Source organism: Sorex fumeus, unplaced genomic scaffold (genome assembly GCF_029834395.1).
Source record: "Sorex fumeus unplaced genomic scaffold, SorFum_2.1 ptg000058l, whole genome shotgun sequence".
In the NCBI taxonomy this organism is placed as follows: Eukaryota; Metazoa; Chordata; class Mammalia; order Eulipotyphla; family Soricidae; genus Sorex; species Sorex fumeus.
In genome coordinates, this window is record NW_026606115.1 from 9,074,166 (window position 1) to 9,092,458 (window position 18,293).

Consider the following 18,293-nt stretch of genomic DNA (forward strand, 5'->3'; position numbering starts at 1 on the left):
ATTTTTGTGCTTGGGTTTCAGTTGTACAATGATCGAATACCCATCCCTCCACCAGTGCCCATTCTCCACCACCACTGATCCCAGTATCCCTCCCACCCCCAACTTCCCCCATCCCACCCTACCTCTATGACAGGGCATTCCCTTTTGTTTTCTCTCTCGTTTTGAGTGCTGTAGTTTGCAAAAGAGACATTGAGTGGCAAAAAGCAAATATATATATATATGTATATATATATATATACACAACCTAAAAATTTACTCTGCCAGTCATATTATACTATTACCCAGCCACCATTTCTACTCTTTTTAGTCATATTTTAAATTTTTCTTGCTTTATAAATTGATGGGGCTGGGAAATAGTATAATATGACTGGAAGAATAAAATTTTAGGTTCTGTGTGTGTGTATACATATATATATACATATATACATATATATATATATATTTGGTTTTTGGGTCACAACCAGCAATGCACAGGGGCTACTCCTGGCTCATGCACTCGGGGGACCACATGGGATGCTGGAAATCGAACCCGGGTCGACTGCGTGCAAGGCAAACACACTTCACTGTGCTATTGCTCCAGCCTCTAGGTTGTATATTTTAAAGACAGATTTCCAATGATTTATTTACCATTCTATTTTCAAATTCTATTAGTTTTTTCTAGCTGCTCATATCTCTGATTTAATGCTTTGTGCAATCGTCTTAGTGCATTTATAAATTTAAATTCACAAGAGTATGAATTTCTAAAAATTAAATATACTGAAGGGACAAATACTTAAGAATGAAGTGAAATGTAAAAACTTTGTTGGTCTAGTTATAATTATTCAAATGTTGAAAATGTGACTGCAACTGCTCCAAAAGTTGTTCTCTTTAATGTTTTCATTATAGTAAACTGTGAAATCAATGATCAACGGGAGGGCCTTTACCTTTACCTTTACCTTTAAACTGTGAAATATTATAACTTTTCATGTGGGATAGGTCAGATTGGTCACTATTAGTAATAACAGAAAAAAGCACCAAATTCATTTATTGGGGCTTTGGTTAGGGGCTGCGCCAGTTGGTGCTTGGGGTTTACTCCTGGTCTGTACTCTGGAAATACTCTTGGTGTTGCTCTCGTGATCATATGGGATGCTGGAAATCAAACCCATGTCGTCAGCTCTGTGCAAAGCAAATGTCCAATCCGCTGTACTATAGCTTTGGCCCCCAAAAGCAAAATTTAAGGTTTAAAGAAAAGTTAAATTTTAGCCCTCTATTTTAAAATTATCAATATATTTATGATTTTAATTTATTTGAGATAAATAATAAATTAATAAATGAGATAAATGAGAAATTAATGAAGGAAATAAGTCAAGAAAAGTACCTATGCAATTAATGACTGACAAAACATAACAATCCCTCATAACATATATAAATGCATAATTACTATTATTTTTCAAGAAATAAGTTTTTATGTAGCTTTTATAAAATAAAAGTATTTTTTATGTTCAGCTATATATAACAAAACTCCAGACATCTCAGGCAGAAAATTCCATTGTTTCAATTTATTAATATTGCTAAATTAGGGTTTTAATGATAAAAAAAATTCCCTGCAGCAGAATGAATTTTAATCACTTGAACAATGGCAGTTACACCATCTGTTCCAGATTGAAATTTGCTGTCTTGACAGGAACAAAGGACAAATAGGCAATATAGATGCATCAAACTGACAAGGGAGTAAATGTAAATGAGGGAACACTCATTTTTTAGATAAATTGCTTTTTTATTGAAAACTATCTTCTATACTAAATAAAACCATATGCAGATGTTTATCAACAAAATTTGTTTTCTTTTTCATAAAACTGTTAATAAATTGAGAAAAATGTAAATAATCATACTATTCCACCCTCAGTGTTGTAAATGAAATTATGCGCACTTACAGGAAAATACCAAAAATAATTACACGAGAAACAAAATAGCAAAATGCCTTTAGGAAAATTCTGGGAAAGATATTACAGTGACAGATTCTCATCTACCCACATGAGCCAAGAGAGACCTAAGATGAGTCCCTGGAGTGTATTATTTTAGGAAACTAAGTTTTAAAAAATCTAAAATTCTCTTTCCACATCCTCTCACTGATCTTAATGTGTATATATAGAGTGGGGTATACAAAAATAGAACTTATTACATTTTAAAGTAATAAAGGATAGTTTTGAAACACTCATTCACAATGTTAGTAATATGAATACTTCTTTCCTTACTTCTAAAGAAAAAAACATCTATTCTCATCTGAAAAATCCACAACCTCTGGACAGAGAAGTTTACATAGAGGCTACATGACACATTTTCTCATTATATTTAATAACACCCACATACTTGGTGTCAAATTCTTTTAGCTTTTATCTTCAGTTCGATTGTGTCAATAAAGATGAGAGTTGAAAGTTCATATGTATATATACATATATATTTAATTAAAATTTTTATATGGCCCTGTTAAATGTCAGGGAAAAGTGTCTTTTGGGATGGTTGTATTTTAATTAACAAGAATGTATTGATCTATCTATCTATATGTATATTTTCACTAATATATTTTATTTCAATTGTCTGAAATAATATGACTACAGTGAGTTGCAAATCTGTGTCCTTTTTTTTATAATGTGGAATTAATTTTTAGAACATAAATATGACCAAATAGATTAGACCTATGAATCCACTGTTCTGCAGGCAGAATTCTCTAAAGAGAATTCCTAGTTAGTCAAGTTTGCCATGTACAATATTAATAAAAAGTGTGAGGACATCTTTAAAAACAGACATGTATTATATGAAATCACATTTTATGTTCTTTTAAAAACCATAAATGAGCTTTAAATCTATATTTTGCCAACCACATGAAATAGTGACACATTTTATATTGTGCTAAAATGATGGAATTTATTTTTAAAGTTTTCTTTTATGACAGGCACTTTTCTGTCTCAAAAATTACTTTGAAAACTTTTTAAATTCTGGTAACAATGATTAATAGATCTCTTATATGGATTTTTCTAGTAATAACCACTGAGTTCCTAATTTTTTTGTTTTTAGTTTGAGGCCCATACCTGACTGTGCTCGTTGTTTACTCCTGACTCTGGGCTCAGGAATCACTACTGGAGGGCTTGAGGAACCATAAGGATTGCAGGAGCTCAAACCCAGGTCACCTGTGTAAGGTAAGCTCTTTACCCACTCTACCATCTTTCTGAATCCTGAATTTCTACTCCATGAAAGTCACTAGGCTAGATTCTTCAATAAGTTATAAGATGTGTGTGTTAAGATTACATTTTTTAAAGTGATCATGCCAGCCAATAAAAGATAAACTAATAAAAATAAAAATTACAATTATTAAATTATGTGACAGAGCAAGAGATTTATTGGGGTTATCTAAAAGTTTTATGTAGGTACAAAGAAAACAGAGATGGGCCTTGGATGGATATATAAATTACAAAAAATAATTGGAGGGGCTGGAGTGATAGGACAGCGGGTAGGGTGTTTGCCTTGCACGCAGCCCACCCGGGTTCGATTACCAACATCCCATATGGTCCCCTGACACCGCCAGGAGTAATTCCTGAGTATAGAACCAGTTGTAACCCCTGTGCATCTTTGGGTGTGACCCAAAAAAGGCAAAAATATAAAAAAAATAATTGGAATAACAGCTTTTAGGATTATATTAAGGGAATTAAGAGCCTAAGCAGGTTAGTTTTTCCAGAAGCTAGTCAGAATATTGGGCAAGCTAAAAATTTACTGTACTCAACATCTAAAATATAATTATAATACTTTAATAACATGAAAATAATAAAAAACTTATCTTTCCTCTGCTATTACTAATTAAAAATTCACTAGGAAATCTAAATATCTAACATATAGTCATCCTCACAATTTTCAGTATTTCTAGTAATTTTTAAAATTATTTGATGGTCTATTGCACTGAATCTGAGAGGTATCAATGTCAATCGCTTTAAGATTATATCTCCTAAGAGGTACATACTAACAATGATAAATAAATCAATGATGATTACAACATTATTGAATGTCTGTTGTTAATCTAACAAGGACACAGTCACCTTTATCATCCAGTAGCAGTTACTAAAATGCTTTATTTTTTTTTCATTTTCTCACTTTTCCTAACCAGGGTTGAAGACCCTAAAATTTATGTACCCATCTGCATGCAGAAGTAGTCCACAGTGTGACTCTCCCAGCTTCAAGATGGGATTTGATTTTGCACTGCTCGATGCCCAGTTGGTCATGAAGAAGCCCAATGGGTCACTTGCCAGTGCTTTGCACAGCAGAACTAAAGTTGGAACCCCAAATTTTGCACAGAAGAAACAATTTGTAGGAAGGGGTGGATAAGAGATGTGAATGATCTCAAATTGATTCATTCCCTCAACGTGGTTACTGCGTTCACATGTCAGCTTTGGGATTTAGAATTAGGCATTTAGGGAATCAGATGTTCTCTTTTGTTAGTCACTAGTTATAAAATCTGAAAACACATATAAGTTTTCTTGGCCACAAGTATTACATAGAATCAGTAATAATTACTTCATTGATCACTATTGTGAAAATTTGAAAAAAATACATAGTAGAATCTAGTACAGAACCTGACATTAGTAAGTGGTCAATTAATCATAGCTAATACTGTAACTAATGGTCTCTCATCTCTCCAGTGGCAATCACTTTCATTTCTCCAGTTGTCATTTATAAGAAATGTAAAAAATTTTTCTTTTTAGTTTACAACTCTACATTTCCCCTCTATTAATCTTGTAGCTAATACTTTCTAAAGTTAAAGTTTTAAATACCTAATTGTTTATGTTGGAGTATATGTTGATATTACTCTTGAATTTACGTAAATCTTTTCTGATGAAAATTTAAAATCATTACCATTGAATTAAAGGTAAAGGCCCTCCCGTTGATCGTCGATTTGCTCGAGCGGGCCCAGTAACGTCTCCATTGGAGACTTTGTTGTTACTGTGTCTGGCATATCGAATACTCTCGGTAGCTTGCCGGGCTCTCCGAGAGGGGCGGAGGAATCGAACTCGGATCGGCCATGTTGGCCGCTTGTAAGGTGAACACCCTACCCGCTGTGCTATCACTCCAGCCCTGGAGCGATAGCACAAGAAAACTTATCACTCCAGCCCTGGAGCGATAGCACAGCGGTAGGGCGTTTGCCTTACAAGCGGCCAACATGGCCGACCCGAGTTCGATTCCTCCGCCCCTCTCGGAGAGCCCGGCAAGCTACCGAGAGTATTCGATATGCCAGACACAGTAACAACAAAGTCTCCAATGGAGACGTTACTGGGCCCGCTCGAGCAAATCGACGATCAACGGGAGGGCCTTTACCTTTACCTTACCATTGAATTGGGCTGGAGTGATAGCACAGCAGGTAGGGTGTTTGCCTTGCACGCAGCCAACATGGCCGACCCGAGTTTGATTCCTCCGCCCCTCTCGGAGAGCCTGGCAAACTACTGAGAGCATCTTGCCCACACGGCAGAGCCTGGCAAGCTACCCGTGATGTATTCAATATGCCAAACACAGTAACAACAAAGTCTCCAATGGAGACATTACTGGGCCTGCTCGAGCAAATCGATGAACAACGGGAGGACCGTGACTGTGACCGTGATACCATTGAATTGTGTAAAAGAAAGAGAAACATTTTTTTTCTGTGCACCTGCAATGAACTCTCATTCTCCTAAATGAACAAAACAGAAACTATTTGATGGGCTTTCCATTTTCCTCTTTTTGTTATGACTGAAACCCAACCACTTCAAGTAGTCATTGCTAAATTATAATCATTACTTCTTAAATTTTCACTAGTGAATTCGTTAATAAAATTCCATAAACCCAAATTGCTCCATATGCATAGTATGTCTAATGGAATTGTGAGAGCTCATCCCTTTATAAAAAAACCCATGGTTGGGATAATCCCCTGGGAAAAATAATTTAGGCCTCAGAGAATAAATCATGACAAGCAAACATGTGCCCATTGGCAGGCAAACATGCCCCCAGAAATAATAGAATAAAACGGTCTAGAGACTTTTAGATTAGAGGGCAACCTATGCAAAAATAAAATATGAAATTGTCACAACTTTATATTTTAAGGGTGCCTATTGATTGGCTATGTGAAAAATCCCAACCTCTATTCATGTACCTATTGAATTTTGATATGCTTACAAACTGTCCTTAATGTTTCTGTCAACTTAAACATCATGAGCTAGAGTGAAGGAGAGATATTACATTGATAAATGTTCAGCCTGTGAGCTCACTCATTCATGGATGCTCAGGTAACCCTAAAGCTTGGACAGTCCTTGCGTGTTTGACTCCTTGTGTATCTGTCTCATTCTCTTCGACCAACTCACACTAAATGCAGGTCAAAAGTGACAATCTGATTTGTCTTTATTGGTAAACTGTCACAAAAATAATCCTCTATCTGTTATAGTTTAAACCTCAACTAATATGCTTCCTTGTCAATGTTGCACACATAGGTGCTTAGCCATGCTGGTATTCTAATAGTCTGGTCTCAAGTACATAGAACTGAATTAACAATAACAACTGGTGCACAAATAACTATCATCTTGCCAAACATAACTCTATTGTTATAATTCATCAAAAACTGAAACAATATATTGCATATGATTAGTTTCTATTAAATTTTGCAGATAATTCCAATATTTCATCAAGTGGTCATACAAGTGTATAATTAATCAATAATATGTTAGAATTATTATTGATTCAAATTCCATGAGATTTGTATTCTTTCAAATGTTTATATTTTATAACTAAGACAGGTACAAAATGTTCATTTCTATCTTTCTTTCTGTCTTTAGATAGAGAACTTCCATTACTTAAGTTCAGTTTTAGAACTTTCATTAAACACTTGAAACAGAATGGACAAAATGCCAGAATATTCTCAGAAAAAAGACAAGTATGATAATATTCATATTTGCTCTTGCTTAAGAAGGAAGTCTAAGGAAGTGCAAGGGTATATAAAATATAAGGGTAAGGAAGCAATTTAAAAGTAAAAAGTATTCAATTTAAAAATAAAAGTGTGAATCAAACTTTAAGCACAATGAAAGAGGCTTGGGGAGATAGTTCAGAGCTCTCAAGTATGTGTACCTTTCATGTGCCAGTACCTGGGTTAAAACTCTGGCCACGCACAATCTATCCTTCTAAACACTGTTGTAACCATTGTAGCTCTCAGAACCACTGAGTCAAGATGCACTGTGCTGCCACCTTACTATTGAACCAACAGGCCTACTTCCTTGCGTATTGCCTGAAGTGGTCCCAGGGTTCTTAAGCTCTAGGTGGGAAGCACCCAAAATAAAATGAAGCGCAAATAGGTTTATTTGTAACTCATACAGAACATATGTTCTGACTAGCACTGTAGCACTGTCCTCCCGTTATTCATCGATTTGCTCAAGTGGGCCCAGTAACATCTCTAATGTGAGACTTGCTGTTACTGTGTGTGGCATATCGAATACGTCATGGGTAACTTGCCAGGCTTTGCCGTGCAGGCAAGATACTCTCGGGAGCTTTCCAGGATCTCCAAGAGGGGCGGAGGAATAAGAACTCGGGTCAGCCCGGTTGGCCGTATGCAAGGCAAATGCCCTACCCGCTGTGCTCTGACTAAAAGTTTTAAAAATAATGCCTATTTTTATTTAATTTATTTTAAAAATTGAATCACAGTGAGAATGCACCACTCCAAGGTTGTGTATGATTGAGTTTCAGTCATATACTGTTCCCAACATATGTACCTTCACCAATGAATATTTCCCACCACCAATGTTCCCAGTTTCCCACCTGCCCCCACCCCCCACCTCTATGGCAGGCAATTCTCTCTCTCTCCCACTCACTCTACCCATTTGGGCATTATAGTTTGCATATATTAGAATATTGTCTAACTGGTGGGGGAAATGTGACTTAAACCTTGTTTCTGTTTTTCCAGCAAAGACCAATTTTTGCATTGTTGGATGACACTGTCACTGTCACTGTCCTCTCGTTGTTCATTGATTTGCTCGAGCAGGCCCAGTAATGTCTCCATTTTGAGATTTGTTGTTACTGTGTTTGGCATATTGAACTCGTCACGGGTAGCTTGCCAGGCTTTGCCGTGCAGGTGAGATATTCTCGGTAGCTTTCCAGGCTCTCCGAGAAAGGCAGAGGAATCAAACCCAGCTCGGCTGGGCTGGCTGTGCGCAAGGCAAAAGCCCTACCGCTGTGCTATCACTCCAGCCTGTTGGATAACAAGTAAGAATAAAGATTCCATAGGGATAGGGCAAATGACTCAAAGGGACTGTATGCATATTTTCCATGCTACAGGCAAATTTTGATTCCCACCATCCCATGGTTTTTCCAAGTACCACCAGGGACTAATTCCCAAGAGCTCAGAGGACCGAAATAATTCCAGTGAACAAAAACCCAGCTATACCCCAGCAATTACACCCTTTAATATGCAAACTATTGATGAATATAAACACAAAAGGATGGAAACAAGCAATAGATTATTACTGTCTTTAACGTTCATTCTACCTTTAGAAGGCTACTCACTAATAAATTTGTGATACATTTAATTCCTCTTAAAGAAAAATATTATCATTATCCCACACTTTTTAAAACAGTTGCTGTCTTTATAGTAATTGTTTTGTATATAAGTATGATCACATCAGCCTGTATTCCAAATTACAGTATTGTGTTCAATACTTAAACTAATCAATAGAATTCCATAGGGTAAGTGATGTAGCTCAGTTATAGATCATTTTTCCTTGCATGTGTGAAGCCCTGGATTTGATCCATGACACAGAAAAAAAGACTAAAAAGATCATGGTATTGTAGAGCAGATTCACCTATAAGAAATTCAGTCAAAGCCTTTTGTGGGTAAGACTTTACAGCAGTGCTTGGAGAAGTAAGGACCACTTCAAGTAGTACTGGGCTTGGCAGTACAAGCCTGATAGATCAGTGCTAGGACCTGGCGGTCTAGTGCTGCTTAGACTTTACAGTATTGTGAGTCACCATAGTCATCACAGCAGAAATTATGTTTTTCTAGGTAAATGGTGGTGCTTGGGGGGTCATCGGTTTCAAAGTATCAAAATTAGGATCCTCCATATAGAAAACATGTGCTCCAACCCATTTAGTCAACGTTTCTATTGCATTAATGAGTATTAGTCCATCACTCTTTAATAATATGCCACTATTATAATTAACCATATTCCAGTACATTTATCTATTTGCCTAATATTATTTGCAATAAAATAGTTTAATATAATTTATCTCATGGAAGATTGAAATTTGAGAGGAGCTTGTCTAATTAAACAAAAGTTCCTTAGTATAAAAATATGAAAATAAATAACTGCATTTGGTCAATCATAAGTATATCACACAAAATTGAAGTTGAAATAAAAAGGGAATAAGAGACAGAGATAACATTTTATAATGAGTAAGGGATTAAAGATTAAGAGGACTCAACGTATTAATATGTATGCAACAAATGAAGGGGAATAACAAAAAGCAATGCAATTGTTCTCAGACACTAAAAGAGACAATAACAGCAACATTATATTAGTAGAGAATGTTAAAACCTCATTCTCACCATAGGACTAATCAACCAAACAAACTCTCAGTAAGTAAACTGCCTTAAACACAGAGCTGAAAGTGCTTGATTTAATGGACATTTACTGGACCCATTCGTGATAAAACTTTAATACATGATTTTTCTACTGAAAATGATCAAACTTGAGGGTAAACCACATGCTAAGACACCAAAAAGTGCTAATTAAGTAATGGAAATTAGAATAATAGCCAGTGTATTTTCAGATCAAATTAAAGTAAACTAGAAACCAACCATTAAAAAGCTGAAAAATTAATTTAAAAAAATCAAATATCAGGAGGTCGAACATCAGACTGCTGAATAATAACTGAGTCAATGAAAAAATTAAAGAGAAAAAAATCCCTGAAAACAAATGATAATGAAGACACTATCAGTACATTTGGAGCACAGCAAACAGAGAACTAAAGGGGAAATTTGTAGCAACATAGACTTGATTAGTAAACAATAAAAGGTTCAATAAATTATCTAATTTCACATATTTCTCAAAATATTGAGAAAACCAAGAAATTGCTTTTCTAAAGAATAAATACAATTTCAAACCCTTAGACTTACGAAGAAAGTGAGAAAACCCTAATAAAGGATCAGAGTGAAAGGGGAGAAGTTAAAAGCATTTACCGGAAAAATGCAAAGGGCTTATTAATACTAAGGGACTACTATAAATCAATGCATGCCATCATGTTGGAATGTCACTAGAATGCATTCTAATATGCCTGTAGAAGGAATGAGTAAATGTTTAGAAATAGGAGGAAACACGAAAGTTGAAAATGAAAAAATGTTCCATGATCATGGATTGGAAAAATTAGTATTACCTAATTATTTGAAAGTTAACTTCTCATAGCATCCAATGAAAACAAAACCTTGGTCTCTAATAACAGAACTGAAGTTGCCATATGTGGGGTAGGGAGATTTTTCAAGGGAGGAGAAGAATGGAATAAGAGTGTCATATGGATTATACTGAGAACTCTGGCACTTTGGTGGCAGTACAATAACTGTACACCAAAAGAATAAATATTAAGACTATTGTAGCCATATAACCTGAATAATTAAAAGACACTGAAAGTTGGCGATCCTTCACATAGCATTATATGCATTCAATGTAATCTCGATCAAAATTCCAGTGGCTCTCTTCAAGGACTTAGAGCAGCCATTGTGGAAATTTCAATAGAACCAGAAGTCTCTACATAGAGTCACAATAATCCTGAGGAAAATAGTAGTGACATTGAAGTCCATGACTTTAAACTATATTAACAAAGCTACAAGATTTAAAGCAGCATAGTACTAGAATACAAAAAGGTTAGTATAAAAGGAATGTAATTGATATTCCAAAAACAAGTCCTTATATACGTGAACAATTAATTTTTAACAAAGTTGCTGAAAGGATACAATGAAAAAAGCAATAACTTCAACAAATGTTTCTGGAAATATTGGAAGACAAGTGAAAAATACTGAAACCAAGCTTCTATTTCATACCATATACAACAATTTTCTTTATTTGGATTAAAGACTTGAACTGGAGTGATAGCACAGCAGTAGGGCATTTGCCTTACAAGCGGCCAACATGGCCGATCCGAGTTCGATTCCTCCACCCCTTTCGGAGAGCCCGGCAAGCTACCGAGAGTATCTCGCCCACACAGCAGAGCCTGTCAAGCTACCTGTGATGGATTCAATATGCCAAACACAGTAACAACAAGTCTCATGATGGAGACGTTACTGGGCCCGCTCAAGCAAATCGATGAACAATGGGAGGACCATGGATTAAAGACTTAGATGTCAGACCTGAATTGATAAAATATATTGAAGAAAGTGTAGGAAAAATATCCTATGCTACTGAACTCTGTAAAGTGTTCAGGGCCTCAGATACAATGATGAGATGAACAAAGGGGAAAATGAACAAATTAGATATTGTGCTTGATTTGCATGAGCCCAACCCAGCTTTTATTCCTAGTACCATATATCGTTCCATGATGACACCTCCCCCCTCCCAAACACACACACAGGAGGGATCCTTAAAAATATCTAAGGGAAGAAGAGTAAGCCCTGAGCACAGCCAAATGTGGTCCCCACCAAAAATCAGTTGATTCAGATCAGTGAACAGGGACGAGAGTAATAGCATAGCAGGTAAGGTGCTAGCCTTGTGTGTGTTCAACTTGACCTTTGATTCCCACCTTCCTCCTATATGGTCCCCTTAGCATCACCAGCAGTGATCCTGAGGGCAGAGGCAAAAGTATCTCCTAAGCATCACTGGGTGTGACCCTTCCCCCACCAAAACAAACAAACAAACAAAAAAACCCAGCATCAGTGAACAAAACAAAAACTTTTTAAGAATTTAAGAGGTATTCCAAAAAAATTTTTTACGCAAATTTTACTGTTGTGAGGGTGTTAGTGGGCATCACACTGTTGAAGAAGCACATCTATATGCTTAATTTCAGAATGGCACTATTATATAATGTTAAGTTATTTTACCCATGATCAATACAGGTTTTTCCTTGAGATTTTTTTAATTTCAGGCAAACCTTTTTTTCTAAACACAAAAGTTATGTGTGTTACTAACACGTATTAGTATTGATGCCATATTAGCAAAATAGATGGGGAACTTTAATGGAAAAACAATACATTTACTATTGCCCTTACTATATCTTCTTGACCATGTTCAAGTTACTTAGGTGAATGCTTGGAAAGGGAATAAAGGGACACACTGCTTATTGAAATCCTACAGATAACAAAAGCAAATATGGATTCAATCCATCCCAGTGAGTTTATATACTCACTCCAAGATTTAGCTAAAATTTAGAATTCCTTCCTTCCTTGTATACTGCAACTGGATGTTCTTTATTGCTCATATCACACCATTAGACTCTTTGTTGCATTCTGCCATTTCTTCCAGTTCTTTCGTTTTGTTTTGTTTGGGGGACACACCTAGTGGTTCTCATTAATCACTCCTGGTGGTTCTTGAGAGACCATCAGCAGTGTCATGGATAGAACCTAGGCCAGGTACAGACAAGGCAAATTTTACCTGCTGTACTATGTCTCTGGCCCACATTCTACTATTTTTGCTGTTGATAGTCTTACAGAAGTTAATCTTATCTCAACAATAATATTATTAGTGATAAGACTGGTAAGGGAACTGCAACCTCCCTATTTCCCGGCAGAGCTCTGAATACTTAATATTTTTCCAAAATTATTTTGACCAATTTAATTTTGAAGCATCGTCAACTACTAGTTCAGATTTTTCTATTATTCAAATGTTTACAAACATTTGTGTGAAAATAAAATAATTTTGAATGACAAACCCTTTTATGTCACTGGTATTTTGATATTTTAATTGTAATGTTTTGTTTTATAAAAACTAGGTTATATCATTTTTGGTTCTAATGTACACTTAATACATTACTAATATAAAAAGTCACAAATTATGGTACTGATTTATATATATTTTCCCTAAATTAAACTGAGAACTTTGTTCTTTTATGCATCATATTATAGAGTATAATGATGGCAAAGTTGTTAGATCAGTATTTTACCAACTATAATTCTTATACTATCCAAATTGCTATCAGTCATGTGTGGAAGGCTTAGAAAACTTTGTTTCCTTTCCTCTTTCTCTAATCTATAACAGTTATCTCTACCATAGGAATCTCAATTATTCACACTGAGGCAAGCAGATAGATAGGAGAGGGTCCATGGCAATGGGATTTCTTAGAAGTAATAATTCCAATAGTCCCAAAGCTGCAAGAATTAAGTCCTAGGCCTGATAAGATTTTTCTGGCACCAGTGACAGACTGAGGAGACTGGACCCCACAGAGATACAAACTTCAGCAGAGACAGAGACGATACAAACTTCAGCAGAGACAGAGACTGTAATTAAGGAAGTGATCTTTCACTTTATGACACCTGAACAACTCCCACCTCTGCTAGAGAAACTCCAGGCCAAGGCAACCCCACCTTGGCAACTAATCTAACAATGGACTCTTACCTAACTAGAAAGCCCCATGTCAGTCACCTTGGGAAAAAACACTACAAAAGTCACCTTGAACAAAGAAAGGGCATGCGTATGCTGCCTAAACCCATGTGCTGCTTTTACACACATAGCCAAGCACATGTGTCACCCACATCTCCCCTTTTTAAATGTGTACTGAGGCTCTCTTCAACTTTGGAGAAGACCATGTTCTCCACTGAGCACGTTATTCCCTCTCACTTTCTCTCCTTTCTTCACCTTCCTGAAAATCTCCAAATAAAATCTGTTTTTACTTCACTGCTTGGCTACTCCTGAAATTTCTTTTTGTGAGAAATACACCAACCTATAAACCCTGTGTAAAACCTAGGACTGACTCTCCTTTAGTGAAAAGAATAAATCCTCACTCCACCCTGAGTTGTAGTCTTCCCAGCTGGTCCTAGGGTGGCAGAGATAGATCAGGAGAAAGGACTATCTATCTCCTCTCCACCCCACATAAGTCAGCCTTGGGGGGACCATCAACTTAGATATGTTGGAGAGAAATTAAAAATTATAAGTGGGAGTATGGGACACACTTGGCTATGCTTAGGGCTTACTCCTGACTGTAAGGGACCACTTGTTGTTAGGCAGCTATATAAAATGCCAGGGGTAAAACTGAGAAGTCCACATGCAAAACAGGTGCTTTATCATATGTGCTCTATCTTCAGGCTAAATTTTTTAAATAACATAACCCAACTTTGGGATGAACAACAGTAATAAAGACTGTCTGGTAACAAATCATGGAGCATGATGTAGGGTTGACAGTGCTGACGCAAATCCTATTTACTACTCCTATTTTCTTTATTTTTGTGCCTCCCTTTTAAAGTTAACATATAAATCAATTCCTTAAATAATAAATACTGAAAACTGATAAACTAAATTATGAATTTCCTAAATTGTCAAGACAGTGATAAGATGTAAAAAAGATTAGTAGACTTTTTGGTGGAGTATCCACACTCAGAGGTGCTCAGGAGACAATATGGAGTGCCTGGGTTTAAACTTGCATTGGTTGCATACAAGGCAAACACCCTTCATGTTGGACTATAAGTCCATCCCCAGAATGGTAGATTTTTGTTTTAAGTATTTGGAAAAACTTTTATCACAATGTGGGAAATTGTCCCATTAATAAGAAGTCAAAATAGTTCCCTGAATAAAACAAATTTTGTTTAGTTTAGACATTGAGGGATGGAAATGCACATCCAGGGCTCAGGCATGAAAAGCTAGCAGGAACTCCCTGGTAAAGGAGATTACCATGACTTTAGTGCTACACTTGAATATGCTTACTAATTGTTTATCTCCCTATTTACAGCTATGTAAATAGATGATTGTGTGAAAATTGAATAATTTAGAGCAATAAACCTTTTTCATGTCAGTGGTATTTTGATATATTAATTGTAGTGTTTTCAATCATGCCTTAGAAAATCAAGTACCTCGGAATCAGTTTAACTAAGGGGGTATAGGACCTTTACAAAGAAAACTACAAAACGCTACTTCCAGAAATAAGAGAGGACACGAGGAAATAGAAACACATCCCCTGCTTATGGATTGGGGGAATTAACATTGTCAATATGGCAATACTCCCTAAAGCATTATATATATTCAATGTGATTCCTATAAGGATCCCCATAACAATCTTAAAAGACATTGATCAAACACTCCTGAAATTCATATGGAACAACAAGCCCCAACGAATAGCTAAAGCAATTCTTGGGGGAACGGGGGAAAGAAGGGAGATATCACCTTTCCAAACCTCAAACTGTACTACAAAGCAGTAATAATTAAGACAGCATCGTATTGGAATAGAGATAGATCTGCAGACCAGTGGAATAGGGTTTAATATCCTTACACAAGCCCTCAAGTATATGATCATCTAATCTTTGATAAGTGAGCAAGAAATATAAAGTAGAGCAAAGGAAGCCTCTTTAACAAATGGAGCTGGTAAAACAAGACAGCTGCATGAAAAATAATTGGCTCAGACCTCTACTTAACATCATGCACAAAAGTCAGATCAAAAAGGATGAGAACCTCAACATAAGACCAGAATCTGTAAGATACATTGAAGACAAGGTTGGCAAAAACTTCCACGACATTGAAGCTAAAGGTATCTTCAAAGGTGAAACGTCATTGACTAAGCCAGTGGAAGCAGAGTTAAACAAATGGGACTATCTTAAACTAAGGAACTTCTGCACCTCGTAAGAAACAGAGACCAGGATACAAAGACAGCCTACAGAATGGGAAAGGATACTCACTCAATACCCTCCTGATAAGGGGTTAATGTCAAGGATATAAAAGGCACTGATTGAATCCTGAAAGAAGATAACACCCAATCCAGTCAGAAAATGGGACAATGAACTGAACATAAACGGTCTCAAAGAAGAAATTTGAATGGCCAAAAGATACATGAAAAAATGCTCTCATTACTAATCATCACAGAGATGCAGATCAGAACAATGATGAGATACCATCTCACACCACAGAAACTGGCACACATCGGAAAGAACAAAAGTTGGTGAGGATGTGGGGAAAAAGGAACTCTCCTTCATAGTTTGTGGGAATGCCAACTGGTCCAGCATTTTTTTCTATTTTGTTTGTTTTGGGGTCACACACGGCGATGCTCAGGGGTTACTCATGGCTCTGTACTCAGGAGTTACTCCTGTCGGTGCTTGGGGGACCATATGAGATTCTGGGGATCGAACCCAGGTAGGCCACGTGTAAGGCAAACGCCCTCCCCGCTATACTATTGCTCCAGCCCCCAGTACTATCGCTCCAGCCCCCTAGCCTTTTTTGAAAATAATATGGACATTTCTCACAAAACTAGAAATTGAGTTCCCATTTGACCAGCAATATCAATTCTAGGACTATATCCTGAGCATGAAAAAAGTACATTAGAAATGACATCTGCACCTGTACATTTATTGCAGCACTGTTCACAATAGCCAGAATCTGGAAACAACCCGAGTGTCCAAGAACAGATGACTACAACAAACTTTGTTACATCTACACAGTAGAATACTATGCACCTGTTAGGAAAGATGAAATCATGAACATTTTTTAAGTGGATGGCCATGGAGAGTATCACGCTAAATGAAATGAGTCAGAAAGCGATGGACAGACATAGTAAGACTGCACTCATTTGTGAAATATAAAATATCATAATATGAGACTAATACCCAAGGACAGCAGACACAGGGCCAGAAAGATTATTCAATGGTTGGAAGCCTGCCTTATGAGCTGGGAAATTAGGCAGCTGAGATAGAGAATGGATCACTAAGTCAATGATGGTTGGAGGGATCACTCAAGATAGGGGATGTGTCCTGAAAGTAGATAATGACCCAAACATGACGGCCTCTCATCATCTGTATTCTGTATTGCAAACCATAATACCTATAAGTTGAGAGAAAGAGAGTAAGAGGCCAATTGTCTGCCATAGAGGCAGGGAAAGGATAGGATGGGGGGAGGAGGGATACTGGGGACACTGGTGGTGGAAAATGAACACTGGGAGAGGGATGGGTGTTCTATCATTGTATGACTGAAACTCAAATATTAAAGTTTTGTAACTGTAGCTCACAGTGATTAAATAAAAATAAATAAATAAAATTGATCTAACTTTTGGTAAAGGTAAAGGTAAAGGCCCTCCCGTTGATCGTCGATTTGCTCGAGCGGGCCCAGTAACGTCTCCATTGGAGACTTTGTTGTTACTGTGTCTGGCATATCGAATACTCTCGGTAGCTTGCCGGGCTCTCCGAGAGGGGCGGAGGAATCGAACTCGGGTTGGCCATGTTGGCCGCTTGTAAGGCGAACGCCCTACCCGCTGTGCTATCGCTCCAGCCCTAACTTTTAAAGGACAAAAAATGTAGTGTTTTGTTTTATAAAACTAGGTTATACCATTTTAGTTCTAATGTACATTTAATACATTACTAATATGAAACTTCAAAAATAATAATACTGATTTATATGTGAATTTTTCCCAAATTAAATAGAACTCTGTTCTTTTATGCATCATTTTATTGAGTAAAATGAAGGTAATCATTGCTGTTATTACTGCTCTTATTTTACCAGTTCTTATCTACCTATTACTTAAAACAACGTTGAAAGCTAGGTCATGGAACAGTGAATATTGTACTTATTAAATAGCCAGGTTCCCTTGTTAGGGGCTGTCAAAGCTAGCTTCAATTTGCATACGTCACTGTGTCTGTCTTTCCCATTCTTTGCAACTGATCTGCTGAGAAGAGAAGTAAGTGCCAGTCTGATCTGCTTTACTGTAATAAATCACCAAACCACAACTGAGTCCTTAACACCAAAAAAATACTCTCCAGTAAGAAATTACTCTATAGCCACCGTGTCTATAGAATGTTTCTTACATGTATAAGAATTGGAAAGGTTGATACAAAAGCATCAGGTTTGTGAGAAACAAATGAGGGATCCAATGCCATATTTTTAAATGCTTAAAGGAATTTCTCTTTGGAAAGGACGACTATAACTAATAAAGAAATTCCATTTACCATCTTCCTCTTACCATATATTCCATTTCTCTCACATCTTATCTATACCATTGTTATTGAGTATGACCCAATAGGCCAAAATCCATCATCTTTGCCCCCAAAATGCTCATTCATTTATAAACTTTTTGTTCATCCATTCATCCTCTCCTCCTCCCCACACATACACATTTTTTCCTCCTGTCTTATATATTCTAGACTGAAA

The 18,293-nt window shown here is 36.6% G+C and overlaps 1 protein-coding gene and 1 non-coding gene across 2 annotated transcripts in view; both read right to left on the reverse strand.

The window, feature by feature from the left end:
• Positions 1 to 18,293, reverse strand: part of HTR2C (5-hydroxytryptamine receptor 2C) — a 328,917-nt gene that overhangs the window by 276,437 nt on the left and 34,187 nt on the right. The window lies entirely within an intron of this gene.
• LOC130034315 (small nucleolar RNA SNORA35) lies at positions 4,154 to 4,282 on the reverse strand. Its single transcript, XR_008794086.1, has one exon. It is a non-coding gene; the product is annotated as a small nucleolar RNA SNORA35 (small nucleolar RNA).